This window comes from Tamandua tetradactyla, chromosome 1, assembly GCF_023851605.1.
Source record: "Tamandua tetradactyla isolate mTamTet1 chromosome 1, mTamTet1.pri, whole genome shotgun sequence".
NCBI classification, from domain to species: domain Eukaryota; kingdom Metazoa; phylum Chordata; class Mammalia; order Pilosa; family Myrmecophagidae; genus Tamandua; species Tamandua tetradactyla.
This window is the reverse complement of record NC_135327.1, coordinates 202,341,679-202,355,914: the sequence shown is the minus strand read 5'-3', so window position 1 is coordinate 202,355,914 and position 14,236 is coordinate 202,341,679. Positions and strand designations below refer to the sequence as shown.

The following is a 14,236-nucleotide window of genomic DNA, read 5'->3' as shown; positions in this document are numbered from 1 at the left end:
GTGAGAATATCAGGAATTCTTCACATGGGAAAATTGAATTTTCCCCCTTTCTCACCATTCCCCCAAGGGGACTTTACAAGTACTTTTTAATTCACTGTTCAAATCACTCTGGGATTTATTGGGACTTCACCCTGGACAAACCTACAAGATCTCATGCCCTACTCAAGGTTCATGGAATAATTTTTATAGTTGTGTCTTTCAGGGAATTTGTTCATTTCATCTAAGGTGTCAGATTTATGTTAATAGAGTTGTTTACAGTATCCCCTTGCTCTCTTTTTAATTCCTGCAGTGATATTATTCTTAGTATCCTTTTATTTTCTGAGTGATATCTTCTATTTTATTCCTGATTTTGGTAATTTGTATTTTCTCTATTTTGTTTAAAATAGTTTGGCTTTTTTTTTCAATCAGAGTCTACTTTTCATTTAATTTTCTCTATTATTATTCTGTTTTGTATTTCTTTGTTTTTTTTTTCAGTTGTTATTCTTTATTCTGCTTATTTTGGGTTTATTTTGTTCTTTTTCTAACTTCTTAAGTTGGAAGCTTAGATAATTGATTTGAAACTCTTTTCTTTTCTAAAATAAGCACACTGCTTTTGCTACTTCCTACATGTTTTAACATATGATATTTTCATTACCCCTCAGTTATATGTATTGTTAAATTTCCTTCGGGGCTTACTCTTTCACCCATGGGTTACTTAGAAGTGGGTTGTTTAACTTTCAGCTGTTTAGAGATTTTCCTGTTGTTTTTCTGTTTTGATTTCATGTTGGTTCCATTTTTGCCAGAGGACATGCTCTGTATGATTACAATTCTTGTTTATATAATATGTAGTATATACTAAAGCAAACACACATATTAGAAAGTTTAATAAAATGAATGTAATTTAATCCATCACCCAGTGTAGGGTCTAGAGAATTATCAGTACCTTCCATCAACCTCTACTCCTTTCCTTGCTGATTCCAGCTGCTCTTCTACAGAAGTAACCACTATCCTGAATTTGGTATTTATCATTTCCTTATTTTTCTTCATGTAATCTTATGGTATATGTTTCTAATCTTCAAGAAGGTATTTACTCTGTTTTTCATATTTTTGAGCTTGATACAGTGGTGTCATAGTGAATATCATCTTTTAGGACTTATTATTTTTCATTGAACAATAATGTTTAATTCTATTAACATTAAACATTAAACATATGTTTTTAAACGAAACATTAAACATATGTTTTTAAGATTCATCCATGTTGTAACATATAGTTGTAGCTCATTTACTTATTTATTTATTTATTTTTGCATGGGTCAGCTCCAGGAATCAAACCTGGGTCTCTGGCATGGCAGGCAAGAATTCTGCCACTGAGCCATTGTTGCATTGCCCTATGTTTAAACCGCTATATAATATTTGATTTGTGATGCTTATACCATAATTTACTTATCCATTCTCCAGCCAGTGGACATGCACATTTTTTCCTAGTTTATTTTGTTTTTCTACAGTAGTTAGGGCTGCTATGAATATTCCTACATATGTTTCCTGGTATGTAGAAAAAAATGTTCCTAGAATGTATGCCGAGTTAAATGAAATTACCAGGTAAGATATGCAAGTGTTCAAATCCAGAAAACTGTGTTAAGCCATTTTTCACAGTGGTTGTGACAATGTATATTCCTAAGAACAGTGTGTGAAATTTCTCATTAATCCAGTCTTGCCAACATTGACATTGTCAGACATTGATAATATAACAGTTGTAACATATTATCTGTCTTAAATTTGAATCTCCCTGGTTGCTGAGTTTGATGGATTGACTTAAGTACCCCAATTTAGACATGTTCTTGGTCTTGATCTGCATGTCTGTGGGTGTGAACTCATTAAATAGGATCTCTTAAAGGTGTTATTTTAGTTAAGGTGTGGTCCGACTGAATTAAACTGGGGCATACTCTAGATTGTGTGAGTCTTTTATATGCAGAAGGAATTCATATATAGAAAGAAAAAAGCCACAGGGAGGATCCAGAAAGCTGGGGTAAGTGGGAAACCAGAAAAGAAAATAGAAGACATTGCCATGTGACAGGAAGGCCAAGAAACCACAATGATTGCCTTCCAGCCAGAATGTTACTTACCCTGGGAGGAAGTGTACCTTCTAGCTTCTGAAACCATAAACCAATCAATTCCTGTTGTTTAAGCCAATTCATTGTGTGGTATTTTGTCATAGCAGCCTGGGTGCCTAAGACACTTAAGGAGAACAACTTTTCATATGATTTTTTTATTCATAGTTCCTATTCTATGAAATCCCTGTTCATGTCTTTTTCTATTTGTCTATTGTCATTTATCTTTTCCTTACAGATATGTAGTATGTTATATAATCATATATAAGTCCTTTGCCCATTAGATAATTTGCTAATATCTTTTCCCAGATTGGGGCTTATTTCTCATTTTTAAAAATATTATCTTTTGATGAACATTTTTAAATTCAGTACAGTTTATCAAACTTTTCCTTCATGGTTTGTGCTTTTTGTGTTCTGTTTAAGAAATATTTCTCTACCTTAAGATCATGAAGACATTCACTTATATTGCCTCTGATTTCTCTGGAATTGATTTTTGTGTATATAATGTAGTGCTCTAACTTCATTTTTTCCCCAATATGGATGCTTAATTTTCCCAAAATTTTAACAAATAACTGCCTGTGTTGGTTAGGTTCATATGTCAACATGGACAGGTGATGGTGTCCAGTTGTCTGGTCAAGCATACACGGGCCTATCTGTTGCTGTGAGGACATTTCATGGACTTAAATGATGAGCATGTTGGTTGCATGAATGGCTAATTACATCTGCAGTTGGCTAAGGGGAGTGTCTTCTGCAATGAGTTATGCTTAAACTGATCACCCTAAGGTTTTTTGTTTGTTTGTTTTTTCTGATTTGTAAGGTATCAAAATATGCCTTCTATTTATTAAATTAGTTTTCTCTTTAATAGTTCTTCTTTCACATGTCAACATGTTTACAAGCAAGACAATACAGAAAAGCTTTTAGATTATTTGTTAGAAGTCTATAATAAATAAAGGAAATAAAATGAAGCAACAGAGGGGGAAGGAAGAATAAGACGGGTATTCCCCAGGGTAAAGAATGCTATCCATATTTTAAAACTTCAACTTCTTTGTGAGACCAAAGGGGAGAGATGTTTAGTTGGTGCAAAATTCATACCCTGTGCAGTGCATTACCCAATTCAACTTGTGTGGTCAGTTTAGTTCAACACCATAAGTACGTGGAACCCTGAACAGGGCGTGAGATCCCCTCGGTCTGTCCAGGTTAGTGTGACGATCCCATACATCCCAGAGCAATCCTGGCAGCGAATAAAAAAGCATTCGCAAAGTCCCCATAGGAGACGAGAGAAAGGAGGAAATATCCAGCCCCCCCATTTGAAGAAATCAGTAGGCTGAGCCCCTGATCCTGGGGCTCGCCCCCACGAAACTCATTCCCACAAAGGATAGGCCAAGTCCACTCAAAACCAGGCCCAAGAGTCACCCCCAGGGAACCTCCCCCACTGCCCAGATGCGGCCCCTGCCCCCAAGGCCACCCGGCAGGCGAGCTCCCTGCCCCTTACCCTATGTGGGACCTGACTCCCAGGGATGCAAACCTCCCTGGCAACACGGGACAGAACTCCCAGGATGAGCCAGGCCCAGCACCATGGGACCGAGAAAGGCTTCCTTATCAAAAGAGGGAAGAGAGAAAGGAGACAGAATTTCAATGGGTGAGAGACTCCACACAGAATCGAGAGGCCACCCTGGAGGTCACTCCCACGCATCACATAGATACCGCTTTCCGGTCTATGGTGCTTTGGAGGGACTGAAGGGAAGTACCCGAAACTGTTGAGCTATGCTCCAGCAGCCTAGACCCTGGAAGACGATTGCACAGTGACATAGTTCCCACAGTGTGACCTTGCGATCGCGAACACCCGCGTCCCGATGCTCCTCCTGTTCAGGTATGGACAGATGAGTAAAAATTATGGACGAAAAACAAATGTACAATAGGAGGAGAAGGGGTCAAACAAATTGGGTAGGTGGAAATACTAGTGGTCAATGAGAGAGAGGGGCAAGGGGCATGGGGATGCATGAGTGTTTTCTTTTTATTTCTTTCTCTGGAGTGATGCAAGTACACCAAAAATGATCACGGTGATGAATATGCAACCATGTGATTGTACACCATGTAGGGACTGTTAGCGTCTGAAGATTTGTCAATAAAAATATTTTTAAAATGACAAATGAAGCTCAATAGAGCTGGAATATGAAGAGTGAATGGCTGGGGACCGGAGATGTGGAACATGAGCACCCTAAGGTTTTTAAGGAGAACTCAGAAGAGTAAATCTCTCCACTTCAGCAAGCTAGCCTCTCCTGGGGAGTTTGTTGAGGAGCTTCATTGGAGCTGCCAGCTCACAGCCTGCCTTATAGATTTGGGACTCTTTTGTCCCCATAGTTGTGTGAATACTTTTATAAATCTCATATTTACAGTTATTTCCTGTTGGTTCTGTTTCTCTAGAGAACACTGACTAATACACTGCCCTCTTCCCAGTAATCTGCATTACTGGTGCTTTTATATATCAAGTTTCCATACATACATATATATATGGGTCTAATTCTAGGGTTTCTGTTCTTATCTAATGATTGATTTGTCTTTAATTGTGCCACTATCTTACTCTAACTTTGAAATGTTTCTTGCTCTTTCCCCATTTGCTTTTTAGTTCTCCATTAATTCCTTTCAATAAAACAAAATTTATCCATGCAAATTTGGCCATTTGTTCCAGTTTGAAGCTGTTATGTACCCCAGAAAAAGCCATGTTCTTTTTTCTGATCCAATTTTTTGAGGGCAGCCACGCTTCTTTTAATCCTGATTCAGTATTGTGGGGTGGAAAGCTTTGGATTGTTTCTGTGGATATGTGACAAACCCAGTTATGGTTGTGAACATTTGATTAGATGGAGATGTGACTTGACCCATCCAAGGTGGGCCTTGATTAGTCTTGAGTCTTATAAAAGGGGAAACATTTTGGAGAAAGCTCAGAGCTGACAGAGACACTTGGAAAACAGTTGCTACAGAGCGAACAGAGATGCAAACATTTGGAGTTGCTTGAAGAGCTGACAGAGAAAGCAGACATTAGAGATAGATGTTTGGAGATGCAGAGCCCTACAGATGTTGCCATATTTCTTCCCATGAGATATGAAGCAAGCCAGAATCCAGAGTTGTTTCCTGGTGAGTTAAGTGAAGGCCTGTGTATGCTTAGAGAAGAAACCACTGGCATCAGAAGCTGGAAGCAATGGAACCAGAAACAAGGACCAGCCAGATGCCAGCCACATGCCTTCCCATGTGTTAGACATCAGTCCTTGAGTCAAGGTGTCTTTTTTTGGATGCTTTAATTTGGACATTTTTTCTGGCCTTAGAACTGTAAATTTGTAACTTAGTAAATTCCCTTTTTAAAAAGCCATTCCATTTCTGGTATATTGCCTTCTGACACCATTTAACAACTAATGTACCATCTAATGTCAACTTATATATATTTATCTGTAGTGTTTGCTGCTATTTAAATTTTGTTTTCTAACTCTCTTAAAGCAAGAAATGATACAGATTGCTGTATGTGCACATATGGTAAGCTATTTTGATAAACTTATTATTTCTAATAATTTGTCTGAATATTCTTTTCTGTTTTTTGTACAGTTATATTGTCTGCAAATAAAGACTTTCTTTCCAATTCTTATGCCTTTAATTTCTTTTCCTATTCTAATTGTGAAAGCTGTACTTCCTGTACATTGTTTGCTAGAAGAGATAGTGGGCATCATTATTTTATTTCTGATAATAACGGTAATGCTTCTAATATTTCAACACTACAGTGACATTTGATGTAGGTTTGGATAGATATGTTTTTATCAGGTTAAGGAATTTTTTCTTCTATTCTATATCAAGGGATTAGTGATCTATTCTTTGAAGATTTGAAGAAACTCATTTACAATACATCTGATATGGCATTGTTTTAGGGGGAAAACTACTGACTCAATTTCTTTAATAGTTATAGAACCACTTAGGCTTTGTATTATTTCATGAATCAGTTAGATTAGGTGTATATTTTTTCAATTTGTTCTGTATTTCATATTTTTATAAAGTTATTTATACATCATTTCATTTTTGTAATTTCTGGAGTACCTGTAGAATAATTTCCCTCTTCTTGTTCCTTCAAATCTTGCTTATTTTCAGAAAATTTTCAAATAATCACTTTAAAAATTGGCATTTTGATTCTCTCTACTGAATATTTATTTTTACTTCAGTAATATTTGCTCTTTATTATATCCTTCCTCTATTTTCTTTAAATTTATTTTACTGTTTTTACTTCCCATTTTGAGATGGATGCTTAAGTCATTTATTTTCAGGTTTTCTTCTTTTCTAAGATAAGCATTTAAGACTACAGATTTTTTTAGGAGGATCAACACTCCTCTGCAGGGCAACTGCTTTAGGGGAAGCTTTTATAGGTCCTTACTTCTTAGAAAGAAAAACTGTGTTTTTCAAATGTGTGTCTAATTTTTCACACTGTTTATCTTTTAATAATGATTCCACTCCAAAAATGTAGCATTAGCAGTAGAATGCTTTTATTCTGATGCTTGAATTTATATCACAATTATCTCAGATCTTAGAGATCATTTACTTTTGGTTTAGGAGACTTTGAAGACTGTTTAGGAAACTTTCAAATGTGGCAGAGTTGTAGCTTGTGTTATACATACATAATTGTATAGGGACTGAATTTTATTGAAATAATGAACTGATAGTTAGAAAGGTAAATAAATACATGACATTTTAATCCAGCCAGAGCCTGGATGACGATTGGAGACAGCTACACAGAAATGATGCACTGCTGCCTGTAAGGTGCTAGCTAGATATCAGATATCATGACATTTAGTTGAGAGGAGTCAACTCATCCTCTGTATGATATTATCTCCTCTTCCAGCTTCAAAGGCTGGTGGTATTCTGAAATCACTGAAGCAATGATTTTATTGCTCCCTTAGTTTGCCCTTAATTAAATGCTCCCTTTTTACAAAGCATATGTGCCAGTTTGAAAGTATTATGTACCCTAGAAAAGCCAGGTCTTAATCCTGATCCAATCTTTTGGAGGCAACCATTTCTCTTATTCCTGATTCAAAACTATAGGTTGGAAACATTTGATTAGATTAGCCCCACAGAGATGAAACCCACCCAATCGCGGGTGGTAATGTTGATTAGATTATCTCCATGGTGATGTGACGCTCCCAAATGTGAGTATTAACATTTGATTAGATGGAAATTTGACTCCACCCATTCCAAGTGGGTCTTGATTAGTTTGCTGGAATCCTTTAAAAGAGGAAACATTTTGGGGAGAGCCTAGAGAAACAGCAAAAGGTTCAGAGTCTTCAGACACTTCAGAGTAGATCTGACACAGATATAGATTCGTGGAGAGCAGAGACATGGATGTTTGGAGATGTTTGGAGCCCAGCAGGCATTGCTATGAGATGTTAAGCAAGCCAGAACCTGGAGAGAGTCAAGAGAAGCCAAGAGATGAAAGCCAGCCCTAGGGAAGTAAAGTGTGGAACCTCCACAGGAACAGAGGCTGAAAGCAGCAGAGCCCAGGAACAGGGGACCAGCAGATGCCAGCCACATGACTACCCAGCTGACAGAGGTGCTCCTGACACATTGGCCTCTTGTTGGTGCCTTAATTTGGTAACCTCTTGTTAGGGCCTTAATTTGGACACTTTCACTTCCTTAGAACTGTAAACTTGTAACTTATTAAATTCCCCTTTTAAAAAGCCCTTCCATTTCTGGTACATCACATTCTGGCAGCTTCCAAACTCATACATCATATATTTGTCAGAATTTCTTTAGTATCCATTTGGTTTCAGTTGTAACTTTATGATGTGTATATTAACTATTTTGCCTTAAATTGCCAGTGGAATCATAGTCTAAAATTGAGAATATCAAGCCTTGCATTGTATTTAGGAATCAGGTGCTCTTATTTCCTTTCTTAAAAAAAGCTTTTTATTTTGAAACAAATTCTAACAGTTTGTATAAATAATACAAACCCCATACAGAGAACTACAATATACTTTCACCCTCCTGAATACCCAGATCCACCAGTTTTATCCTTTTGCCTCATTTGCTCTATCAGTCTATCACCATATCTATCAATCCATCATCTATATAAATGTCTGTCTGTGTGTCTGTTTATCTATTTTCTGCACATTTGAGAGTAGGCTGTATTCATCACTATCTTTTAACATTTATTACTTTTGTGAACTTCTCAGAAAAAAGGATAGTCACTTATATAACAACCTTAAGTGCAGTTATCAAGGTTAAGACATTTAACATTTATAAGCTTTAGCTTATATTTTATATTCCTGTTTTTTTCTTATGTCTCATAGTGTCCTTTTGGGCCTCTCTCCTCCATTTTTAGTTTCTCTCCAGGTTCTTGTGTTGCATTTAATAGTCATTGTGTCCTTAGTTGCTTTTTTTTTTTAATTTTAGTTGTGGAAAGAGATATACAACATATACTTTCCCATCTAAACCACTTTCAAGCATACCATTCAGTGGGATTAATCACATCTACAATGCTGTGGTACCCTACTGTGATCAGTATTCGAACTTTCTGATCACCCCAAACAGAAACCATATGACTGTTATGCATTAACTCCCCATTCCTCCTGTCCCCCCTGCCCCCCAGCAATCTGTACTCTACTTTCTGTCTCTATGAGTTTGCATATTCTCTGATACTTTCTCAGTGGTCACTATGAGACTTAGATTTTAAATCTATAACAATCTTGTTTGGTTTTGTAGCAACTTCAATAGCTTACACAAACTATATTGCTATAACCATCTGACCCCCCACCATTATGTTGTTCTTGTCACAAGTTAATTATTGATACATTTTAAGTCTCAAATAATTTATTTATAATTACATTTTATGCATTTGCCTTTTAGAAATGGTAGGAGGTAAAAAGTGGTGTTACAAACAAACAAACACAAAACAATAGTTCTGACATTTATGTTTACCCATATCAGTACCTTTACTGGAAATCTTTATTTCTTCACATGGCTTCAATCTGTTGTCTAGAGTCCTTTCCTTTCCACTTTCAGAATTTCCTTTAGTGTTCCTTATTATGCCAGTCTATTGGTGATGAACTACCTGAGAATTTTTTAAACCTGTGAATGTCTGAATCTCATTCTCATTTTAGAAAGATAGATTTTCTGGTAATAGAACTATTGGTTGGCAGTTTGTTTACCTTCAGCAATTCAAATATGTTGTTCCATAGACTTCTTACCCTCCATGATTTCCCATGGGAAATTGGTACCTAATCTTATTGAGTCCCCCTTGCCTGATATGCATTGCTTCTTTCTTCTGGCTTTTAGAATTCTCTCTTTATCTTTGACATTCAACAGGTTGATTATAATATATTGTGGTGTGAGTCTATTTGCTTTTGTCCTGTTTAGAGCTCACTGAGTTTCTTGGATGTGTATAATCATGTCTTTTGTTATATTTGGGAAGTTTTCATCCATTATTTCTTTGAATATTCTCTCTGCCCCTTTCCTTCTTCTCTTTCTGGGACTCTCACAGTGCATATATTGGTATATTTGATGGTGTTCCACATGTTCCTCATGCTCTGTTCATCCTTCTTCATTCTTTTTTTCTTTCCCTTCCTCAGAAGAATGACTTTAATAGTTTTATCTTCAAGTTCACTGATTCCTTCTTCTGCCAACTCTAATATGCTGTTGAACCCCTCTTGGGAATTTTCAATTTCTGTTACTGTAGTCTACAGCTCTATTTGGTTCCTTTTAATAATTTCTAACTCTTTATTAATATTCTTTGTGTGTATCTCTATTGTTTTCCTAATGTCTTTTAGTTCCTTGTCTGTGTTTTCTTTAACTCTTCAAGCATTTTAGTATCATTTCTAAAAAAGCCTGGTCTGGTATGTTCCAGGTCTGTTCCTCCTTGATGGTTTCTTAATGTTTTTATCTTCATCTTTGCATGGGTTATTACTTCCTGATTCCTTGAAACTTTTGTAATCTTTTGTTAAGACCTGGACATTTTGATATTTTAATGTGTTATTGCTGGAACTTGGACTCTGGCATCTGTTCTTTAAGCTTGTATCCAGCTAGTGTTATGAAAGATATTTCCTTGAATGACAGGAGCTAACAAAAAAAAAAAAAAAAAAAAAGAAAGCATCTTTCTTAGTTTTTGCAGATCAGTCTGTGAGTGCTTTCCTTCAGAGCTTAGCCATACAGTGAGTTTAGAGAATAGCTCAAGGCAAAAGTGTAGGGTCCTTCCTGGTCCTTCAAGTGTGTGCACATGTATCTTACCCTGGACATGGATTCATGGCCTTAGGAATTCCCCCAATTTCATGGATCTGAATGACCCATCTTCCTTAGGTGTTAGTGCATCCTTACAATCCCAGGCATTGCATTATAATTTCCCACAGTCAATAAACCTTTGCCCAAGGCAAGTTGACTTTGACTTTTTTCCTATAGCATCCTATAGGAGAGCTCTACGAGTTGCCTCTACATGCAGGAAAAGTTCTAGGATGGCAAGTTTACAAAGTGTCTTGATTAAATCCTTCAGTGTGTGTCTTCAAAATAAGACAGATAGGCACAGATATACCTGCTCCCAGTATGCATGAGAATTACTCTGCTTCCTCTTGGGACTGAAACCAGGGAGTCACACTGGTAGCATGGGCTAGCTCTGCAATGAACTGGTGAGGGGATGGAGGAAGGGCCAGCTAGGGCACCATGACATCCTATAATTCTTAAGTTGCTTCTTTATATTTTTAACTTTTTTCTTTCTTTAAAAATTTAAGTTGCTTTTTCTTGATTTGAAGCTTTTAAGTTTGGTAATGCCTCTGGAATGCAATATACCAGAAATGGAAAAGCCTTTATAGAAGTGGTTTATTAAGTTACAAGTTTACAAGTCCTAAAGCCTTAAAAACGTCTAAACTAAGGCATCTGGAGAGAGATACCTCGACTCTGAAGAAAGGCTGATGTCTGTCACATGGAAAGTCATGTGGCTGGCATCTGCTGTGCCCTTGTTCCTGCTTCCATTGCCTCCAGCTTCTGATTCCAGTGGCTTCCTCTCTAAGCATCTGTGAGTCCACACTTAGCTGCTCCAGGGCAAAACTATGGGTTTCATCTCTTAGCTTAGCATCTCCTGGGGCAGAGATTTCTTCTTGCCAGTTTCTTGCTATTTCTATGAGTCCTTGCTTAACATTGGTACTATTCCTGTTTGATCTCCAAACATCTCTGTCAGTGCTCCAAGCATCTCAAATGTCTGCATCTATGTCGGCTCTGAGCTTTTTCCAAAATTGTTCCCTCTTAAAGGACTCCAGTAAGTGGATTTAAGACCCGTCTTGAATGGGCAGAGACACATCTCCGTGGAAACAACCTAACCAAAATATCCTACCCTACAATATTAAATTGGAATTAAAGAATATGGCTTTTCTGGGGTACACAGCAATTTCAAACTTGCACAGATGCTGTTACTGCGAATCTTTAACTGTTTTCTGGGTCTTCATAAAAGATGTTTCTGCCAATTTTTGTGGGTTGTTCAAAGCTTCTGAGGAAGGATGGAGCCTGGAGTGTCTCATTCTGCCATCTTGATTGGGGTGGGCTAGGTGCTCCGATTTCCTGATCACAAGTTCTGGTGGGCTCTTTCTTATTTCTCTAGAAAAAAATCAGAGCAATTCTAAATACAAACTTCCATCAGCATAATTTCTGAGTCTCCTGTCCTGGGGTGTTTCCAATTCATACGTGTCAGCATTTATTATATGCATATGGGAAACCCCAGTAAACTCACGATCTTGCCTTTACAATTTGCTACTTAGATAAAGCAAGTGACTTTTGAAGTGAAGGCCAGTTACAATATATTTATTATATATAAACTAATATATATTTGTTTACAAAAGTTTTCAGGTAAGAGTGGAAAATGAATGTATTGGTGAAGAGCAAGAAAAGGAAAGCAGAAAAATGGGACAAAGGTATAACTAAGAAATGTGGAGCTTATTCTTTAATATATCTTAATTAGATATTTCAGGGGGATTCTACTGATCAATCAAAACCAACAGATGCTATCTAAAGTAAGCAATAAATCAAAAACCTATTAAGTTTTATAGGTTTTACTTTGAATTTTTAAACTGTATTCTTTGTATTCAATATTTTCTTTACCTTTGCCAGAACTATTGCAATATTAAAGTGGTCTCAATTTCCTTCTTTAAATGCTATGTTCAGTGTACAGTCAGACATATATCTAAAATGTAGATTTATCATGAGATGCTCCTCTTAATGACTCCCAATCTACTCATTCAACAAATAATAAATGCTTACTATGTGCCAGGCACTGTGATCAGCTTTGAGGATACAGTGATGAGGAAGACAACTGAGGTCTTGTTCTTGTGGAGCTTATAATTCAGTATAAGGTAGGAACAGGGACTCACTGGGATATAAATGAATGCGTAACATAGCCCAGGTCCCATTCCAGGCCAGTTAGATAACTCATGTAAACTGGGAAAAAGAAAATCACTAAAGGTGTATTTTCTGACTCTGCTTTGCTCAACATTTAATCAATAACTTAGATGGAGAATTAAAGTATATCCATTATGTTTGTGAATGATAAAAATCTGAGAGAAATAGCTGACACATTGTCTAATATAATAAATAAGTTAATCTAGGGTAGTGGTATTTAACCTAGCTTGCACATGAAAATATCACATGGGGAGCTTTAAAAGAATACTGACCAAGGAAATCAAAATCTTTGGGGAAAGGGTTTTTTTGCAATGGGTTTGCTGCCAGAACATAGGTCACTATATCTTAAGCCAAAATGGGAAAGGAAAAGACTCATATCAACATTATGGGTCATGTAGATTCAGGCAAGTCCACCACTACTGGCCACCTGATCTACAAATGTGGTGGAATCAACAAAAGAGCCACCAAAAATTTGAGAAGGAGGCTGCTGATATGAGAAAGGCATCCTTCCAAGTGTTCCTCAGTCTTGGATAAACTTAAAGCTGAATGTGAGTGTGGTATCACCATTGATATTTTCTGGTGGAAATTTGAGACTGGCAAGTATTATGTAACCATCATTGATGCCACAGGACACAGAGACTTTATTACAAACATGATTACCAGCACATCTCAGGCTGACTGTGCTGTCTTCATTGTTGCTGCTGGTATTGATGAGTTAGAAGCGGTATATTCAAGAACAGACAGACCTGTAAGCATGCCCTTCTGGCTTACGACACTGGGTATGAAACAACTAATAGGTGGTGTTAACAAAACGGATTACACTGAACCACCTTATAGTCAGAAGAGATAAAGGGAAATTGTTAAGGAAGTCAGAACCTACATTAAGAAAACTGACTACAACCCTGACACAGTAGCATTTGTGCCAACTTCTGGTTGGACTGGTGACAACATGCTGGAGCCAAGTGCTAATATGCCTTGGTTTGAGTGATGGAAAGTCACCCAAAAGGATGGTGATGTCAGTGGAACCATGCTGCTTAGAGCTCTGGATTGTATCTTTCTACCTACTCGACCAACTAACAGGCTCTTGCATCTGCCTCTTTGGGATGTCTACAAAATTGATGGTATTGGTACTGTGCCTGTGGGCTGAGTGGAGACTGGTGTTCTCAAACTGGGTATGGTGGTCACCTTTGCTCCAGTCAATGTAACAACTGAAGTAAAGTCTGTTGAAATGTAAAATGAAGCTTTCAGTGAAGCTCTTCCTCAGGACAATCTGGGCTTTAAGGTTAAGAATGTGTCTGTAAAAGATGTTCATCAAGGTAACATGGCTGGTAACAGCAAAAATGACCAGCCAGTGGAGGCAGCTGGCTTCACAGCTCAGGTGACTATCCTGACCCATCCAGGTCAAATCACCACTGGCTATCACCAAATTCCTGAAGTCTGGTGATGCTGCCATCATTGATACGGTTCCTGGCAAACCCATGTGTGTCGAGAGCTTTTTTGACCATCCTCCTCTGGGTCATTTTGCTGCTCATGTTATGAGACAGACAGTTGTGTAGGTGTCATCAAGGCAGTGGACAAGAAGTCTGCTGAAGCTGGGCATGCTGTCCAGAAAGCTAAACAAATATTACCCGTAACACCTGCCAACCTGGTCTTAATCAGTGGTGGAAGGACAGTCTCAGAACTGGTTGTCTCAATTGGCCATTTAAGTTTATAGTAAAAGACTCGTTAATGATGACAATGCATTGTAA

General features: G+C 37.4%; 1 pseudogene; it reads right to left on the bottom strand.

Moving 5' to 3' along the window:
* The window catches only part of LOC143682458 (ubiquitin carboxyl-terminal hydrolase 1-like), a 32,466-nt pseudogene extending 18,498 nt beyond the window's left edge, over positions 1–13,968 (bottom strand).
* Between the last annotated feature and the right edge of the window lie 268 nt (positions 13,969–14,236).